Source organism: Athene cunicularia (genome assembly GCF_003259725.1).
Source record: "Athene cunicularia isolate RWA chromosome 13 unlocalized genomic scaffold, athCun1 chr13_part1, whole genome shotgun sequence".
In the NCBI taxonomy this organism is placed as follows: Eukaryota; Metazoa; Chordata; class Aves; order Strigiformes; family Strigidae; genus Athene; species Athene cunicularia.
In genome coordinates, this window is record NW_020799117.1 from 4,086,323 (window position 1) to 4,093,349 (window position 7,027).

Genomic DNA, 7,027 nt, shown 5'->3' on the forward strand with positions numbered 1-7,027 from the left:
CCCCCCCCCCCCCTCTAAATAGCTATAGGCAAGCATGGGCTAGAATACAAACAGTAAACGACAAAAAAAATCATCTTTGTTTTAGGAGTTATATTTCAGTCGGGTAAGCAACTGATATTGCATGTATTTTTCTGTATCTTCAGCTCAATCCAAACATAACATTCCAAAGGATAAAATCTGTTACAAAATAAAACCGACCTCGTGACAGCTGAACTTCTACGCAGAGTCTAAAAATTATCTAAAAGCGCCTCGAGAATCCTAAATGTCATTCCCAAGATGTGGTGAATTGTAATTAGGGTTGTGAACTATTTTAGTGACAGTGCCTTACATGGGGCCCATCTAAGCAGCTGGAGCTTTTAGGACCTTTTTAGTTTTTCCTTTACTGTGTGACATATGAAGGTGTTTAGACAGTAACAATAACCCTAATTTATTTCAGATTTGCAAAAATGCAACCAAAATTGAAAACGTGTTGTTTGCCTTTTGATTTTCCTTCCTGTATTTCCCTTTAAAACATGTCATAGGGCAGTGTCTAAACAGTGGAAGAAAACTGATCAACAATAAAACAGTGAATGAAAAATATTATTTTTTATTATTATTATGAGGAAAAAAATCTATTTTGTGATTTTCTCATCTTATTGGCTTCTCAAAAAAGTTTTAATTTTTGTTTTAGAAAATTATTCCCTTCCCTGTTCTCCCAACAAAGAGCAAAGAAAGGCAAATAAAATTTCTGTGGAAATTTTGCGAAGAGAAGCAAATAGCTTGTAACATGCTGTCCAAAACCTGCATGACACTATGCCCAAAAGCACTTTAATTTTATAATAGGCATTGTTATGTTTGTCTATGCAGATCTTGATACTGCAGAGGAAATTGTTAAACCCAACTATTTGGTCATGAGGGTGGAAAAAAAAGTCGTGTCCCTAAGTGTGCCACGAAATTTAAATACGAGTTGTAAAGGCCCAGCATCCTGTAACTTGGGGACTTTGGCAGAAATACAGCCAGAAGGAGAAAGTCAGGTCCTGTCGGTTCCTACCTGAGAAAGCTTGAGTCCTCTGCACTGCCATCGCTAATTGTTTTGTGTTGTGAAATCCTGAGGTGATAAAACTGCTGTTAGAAAGTTGGCTTGTGAGTAATTAAGTGTAGGTCTAGCTATTAAAACCTGATTTGTTACTCATAGGCTACACTCATCTGCTGCGCCCTGTCTCAAGATAAACTCAGTGTCCTTTTCACTGGTCTAAGCCCAAAGTATCTGCATAATGAATGGAGAGAGATTTTAGCAATAGGTATTGTTTGGACATATATAGTGGGATGAATTCTCTTTATTGTGATAGGTACAATTATTATATTAGATCACTTCTAGTTCAGACTGTTCCCTTTTCCTTTTTTTTTTTTTTTTTTATTTCCAGAGGAAATGCTGGATGCTATGTACCTTTCTTCAAGTTTAAAAAACTGATATTACTCACAAGCAAAAGTTTCCTCTTTTTCAAAATTTCTGTTTCAGAGTGTTTATTATACTTAAGCTTCTCCATAGAGTGGGTGTAACCAGGAGAAGAATTTGGCCCATGATGCGAGCTAAATTTTCAGTGCTTCCACTATTTAGAGCTCTGTTGTGCTAAAAATAGTTTTCCTGTGGTTTTGGCCATGGAGCCACAAATACAAGTTTTCAGTGCACAGTTATTGTGGATGTTGGTCCCAACTATTGCTACAAGAAATGGAATTCCAGCTCATAACTGTGTCAACAGATGATTATGTTGAGTGTGAGGCTGCATGTTAGATCTCCTCGCTGTCGCAGAGCGAGAATGCGTCCCACCCAAACACCAGTCCCTTCCAAGAGGGACCGTGCTCAAAAGGCAGTGCCTGGGATGGGGAGTGAAGAGCTCTAGGAAAAACTGTGTCTGTGCAGGTGATAACGTCGAAGAATGCACCCAGGAGCTTCCACGTTTGGCTCGTGGTGTGGGACATAAGTGGTAGGGAAGTGGGTAAATCTTTAGGAAGAAAAGAAGACACGCTTTTGTTTGTGGCTAATTTTGACCCATTTTCATAAAGTAAAAAATCTCACAGTAACCATGTGGTTATGGCACGTAGACGGGGATGTTAGAGTCGTTCTCTTTCTGTACCACCTTTTCTATCCCACTTCTACGGCCCAACCTCTCTGTTGTTCACAGGTATTTGGTCTGGTTGTTACAGACAGCTTTTAGGAGGCAGGGTCCATCTTTCTTCTGAACCTAGCAGCGGGTGGTCAGACTCCACAAAGTGTTCTTACAATGTGAGGTCATCTTCTGGAAATAGATGAAAATCACTGATTTAGAAGAGTAAGAGTACTACACATTTCTGTACAGCTGATGCAACGGTAAGGGCAAGCTGGGGGATGGTCTAGAAAAACAGCAACACTGGAGGAATATTCAAAGGAATCGTGCCATTTTAAATTCTTTTCTTTATCATTTCCTCTGTGAGAGGAGTGTATTACTTTGTGTTAATCAGCTGGGACATTTTTTTCATTCCTCCGGGAAGGTTTCCACCCCCCCCGTTCCAAGAAGCAGATCCAATTCAGCAGTACTCTGCCCTGACGAGACTCTGGCCACAGGTGTCAGTGGAAGATGTGGACTTTGTGACAGTACTCAGGCAAAGGCTGCTTCTATTCATTACTTCTTATATGTCTTACTCTTCCTGCAGGGTCCTTTTTCCCTTCTTAGGATTTGGCTTTTTTAAAATGTTCTTCAGACATTTATTTCTTGAATAGGGTGTTCAATTTTTTCCCCCTTAGCTGACTCTCAGATCTGTCAGACTGGATATATCACCCGCAATATATTCACATTTTTATTCTGTAGAGTGTGAAAAGACACCGTTGAGCTGAACTTACAAAACCTTTACATAATGTCTTTGTTTCCAACATCTCCACAGATGTGCCAGTATTCAGTTACATGTCTCATCTCATTTATTCTTCCAGTCTAAGAAGAACAGCTTGCAGCTTTAAACTTGCTGGGAAGTTTACCTTTGGTTTGCCTTTTCCTCCCCTGGTCTACAATTTCATGTTAACGTCTTATATCTGTAGCTTCAGGAAACAAGACGAATTCTTCCCTCCCTTTCTCTGTACTGCTCTGTGAGTTGAGTCATGCAAGGTACCCAGAAGTGTGGCTGTAACAATAACAGGGTACATAATTTATTCTCCTAGAATTCAAAGGTTGTGAGGCAGCTTCACAGGAGCCTGCACCACCAAAGGCCTCGTAGATAAACATTTTAAATGTGTTTCCTCCAGACACTAAACTATTTTTTTCTTCATTTTCTTACATACGTGATGCAACGTACACAACGTTTGTGTAGCCTTTGCGTTGTGAGGCAGCCACTTGACCATCTCTTGGGCTTGTTCTCAGCGTGCTGCAGATTGTAGGGTTATTTAAGAGGATCAAATGGCCAGAGCGAATGCCACTTCCCTTTCCACTTGCTGAACTCTGCTCAAACATAACACTGTTTTTCTGCCTCAAAAATATACGTAAAGGTATGTATAGTATGTTAGCCCCTCCTTAGCCTTTCCCACCCTGAAACTTTTCAAACAGGGATGGCATGTTCCTTTCTTCACTGCCAAAAAAAAAAAAAAAATTCCTTTCTCAGCATTTCCCCCAATTCTGTTTCTAAACTAGATTCATTTTAAATATCCAAGCCATCTTTCACACTACAGGTATTTTTTAACACAGTTATAAAGTGGCTTTGCAAATGTTTAATGTGGGTAGAGAAATGGTAACTGTTTATATATATATTTTTAATTATTTTTTTTTTTAAACAACATTCTCCCCTTTTCCCCCAGCAATTTAGAAAGTTGGTAGGGAATTAAACTGAACAATGCCGTCATTTTAGAAGTCACAGGAAGGCTAAAGTTTCATAATAAACCAACTTTTTTCAAGACTATTTCCTTATAATTCAAATGATCTATTTGTTTTTTCAAACTATTCATTTCTAACCAAACAAAAATCTCATTAAGAAATCAAGGGATCATATTCAAAATAGGGAAAGAAAAATCAAAATAATGTAATTTAAGATACTTGTAGAACCTCATGGTTGCTTCTCAACCATGCAAGGCCTGATACAAACCGATGGTAGTTTTTCTGTTGATTGTTTTGCACTTTGATCAGACTGTAAGGTTAGAGCTAGCTCCAGCACAAACATCCACAGTAGCTTTGGTTTATGAGAAGGCAGTTTTCTGTCTTTGTTGCCATTAGACTGCGCGCAAAGGAATGCAAGACAGGTACTTGTACTTTAGTTGACTTTACAAGGCAGGACCAAAAATATGAGCGTGTGCAGTTGTGTCTGCAGAATCTGAACGCACAATTAATAACTAAAACATTCAGATAAGTAGAAGGTTAGTTAGTCATTTTTCCTTGGATTATCACAGCTGCATCTCTGTGTTGGAAAATCTAGGTTTGCCAATGCCAGAAGAAGACTGGTGGTTGCATGAGTTATGAAATTAATGAATTCGTGAAATCACATGATTTCTGGAAACTGTGTCCAGGATGCCTGGAGTCTCCTTGCCACATGCCTTTTGTTGAAGTTGATATGTTATTAGAGTGGAGCCACTGGAGGGGTCACTAGAGTTCAGTGATGGAAACCGGTATGAAGTAGCAGTGGTGAAAGTGGTGGTAATATTATGGTGACCTCAAGGGTCCACAGACTTGAATCATTAGACAGCCAATGCTATTTACTTTGTCCTTCGCTCTGTCCCATTGACTAGAAGGAGATAACCTGGCTTTAGACATTTGGGGTTTGCCCATGAAACAGTAGTCTGTGACAAAACAGAAAAAAAAAGAAGACGAAAACTATTTTTTAGCCAGTAGTTCATACTCATTATCACCATACTCCAAAACAGTCTGTATATTGTGCTTCAGAATCACTGCTTTCTGAGGAGTGGTGTGCTGCAAGCAGAATCTGTCTGCCTGTAGTTTTAAACTGAGAACGTCTTGGAAAACTTGGTTCTGAAAAACCTAGTTTTCCTTATCCTCTCCCATACACTTGCAGGCACACCTTCAGCTTTCCTCATCACTGGAACTCTAAAACCTCTGCAGGAGGAAAGCACACCGGAGCTCCACGTTGTAGCTTCATCTGACAGTCTACAACTGTTTTGTAACTTCTCAATAAGAGAACATTTTGTTTCGCAGAGACACGATGGCTGGCACATGAACAACACCTAAAATGCCTGCTGCCAATTTGTTGTTTGTTACTTGGTTTATTAATTAAGTTACACAAAAGATTTGGAAAAAGACCAACAGGGTTTGTTTTTTTGGTGTTTTTTTTTTTTTTTGTCCCATAGTTTGGACTGCCTGGCCAAAGCAGAACAATTGCTGGTGCAGAGATACATAGGAGTCCCCAAAGGTTAGCTCTGTTCTGTGACTAAATTACACCAAAGCCTTGCTCCTTCACCGCTGTCATGAACTTTAGTAGAGATATCCCGCGGGGCTATTAACTGACCTCTGTGTAGATCTGATCAGAGTGAACTGGTGCTAAAATCTTCTGTTTACAACAAATATAATCAAGAGCAACGCAGCTTTGAATCAGAAGAAAAGTTCTTCAAAGCTCAAATATATTTGAAATTGAAACTTCCAATTTGGCTCACGGGATATTTTTCCGTTTCTACAAACTTTACGTTGTTTTTTCTTCTTTCTTTTTAAGATGTTTTACTCTGAATTTACACAAATAAAACATGGGGCTTCATGGGGTTTCTTTTTAGCTTAATTATATGTTTGCATATATACATATATATGTATATATAAAATCGCTTTTCATTACATTTGCTTGTTTCTTATATTTTTTTCCAAAAGGAATTTGTTTGATAGCAAGATTCAGTTGGCATGCCAGATTTTTAGCTGCTGCAAGATGGTGTAGTTACATGTCCTACAACAGAGATACAAATTTGCATACAAATGATGATTTTGCCTTGCATATCTGTTCCTACACTTTTTTTTTTTTTTTCCAGAGGAAGAAACTCCTGTGTAGGAATTTCAGTAGACTAGGATTCAGTTTAGTTCAGCAGTGTGTCTGAAACAGGCTCCGATCAGCCTCCTCCTCAGAAGGCAGCCTTTGAGTCATGAAGTAATCTTCCTGTAGGACAAGTTTCCTCCTAAAATCACTTTGTGGGCTGAAGTGTGAAATACTTTCCCCTAATTGTAGATGTTCCTGCTGCACATATAAAGCTAAATTTCTCAATGCCATCAGAGTTCGGGCCTCAGTAGTACTTTGTGGTGAGCAGTTCCACCTGCTCGTGGCTCAGCCTTCCTCGTGTTGCTCTAAAGTATCTCAGCTTTTGTGAGGGAAACAAGATTTTGCCAGTCCTTACCTACGATGAAATCTTTGAATGGACGATTGATTTTTTTCTTATTGATTTCAATGGAAGCAATAATTCTTCAGATCTAGTGGAAACATAGGTGGAGTTCCAAAAGTCAGTTGTGTATTGAAGGCAGTTTTAAAAATGAAAACATCCTGACCTCAAGTCAGGGCATGGAATCCAATTCTTCTTTAATTTACCCTCATATCAATCAATTTACTAGGTTAAAAATGACAAGAAACGAACAGTTATGCCTGCAGCATGCTTAATCAAGGTCAGGTGTTGTTGTGGCACGTTGGAGGTGGTTTTGGCCTGGTACTTCTCTGAAACTTTCTTCTGTGCCGTTCAAAAAACAGTTTTGACGAAACAGTGGTCATTTCCATTTCACACGATGGGAATAATTACGTAGAAAGTAGGAGTTTATCCCATACTGCCCTTATATACAGTATGAAAACCCTCATGCGCACAGTCTTTCCTAGATTCACTCCTAACGTGTTTTCTTGAAGCTTTACTGTGTGGTTTTAGTAACCAGTCGCCTGAAGGAGCTCAGTTCTACCTCAGCGCCGCGGCTAAAACCCAACCAGAGCTGCAGAACAAACCCCAAGCGCAGGGACCGAGGCCGGTGGGTCACTGCCAGCCGCTGGGCCACTACTGGCCTCCGGGACGGCCTCACACAGCGCCGGGAGGGCCGGACCTGCGCCCCAGCAGCTCGCCGGGCAC

At 39.8% G+C, this 7,027-nt stretch overlaps 1 protein-coding gene across 1 annotated transcript in view; it reads left to right on the top strand.

The window, feature by feature from the left end:
- Positions 1 to 7,027, top strand: part of SMAD5 (SMAD family member 5) — a 28,890-nt gene that overhangs the window by 454 nt on the left and 21,409 nt on the right. The gene's annotated exons all lie outside the window — the stretch shown is intronic.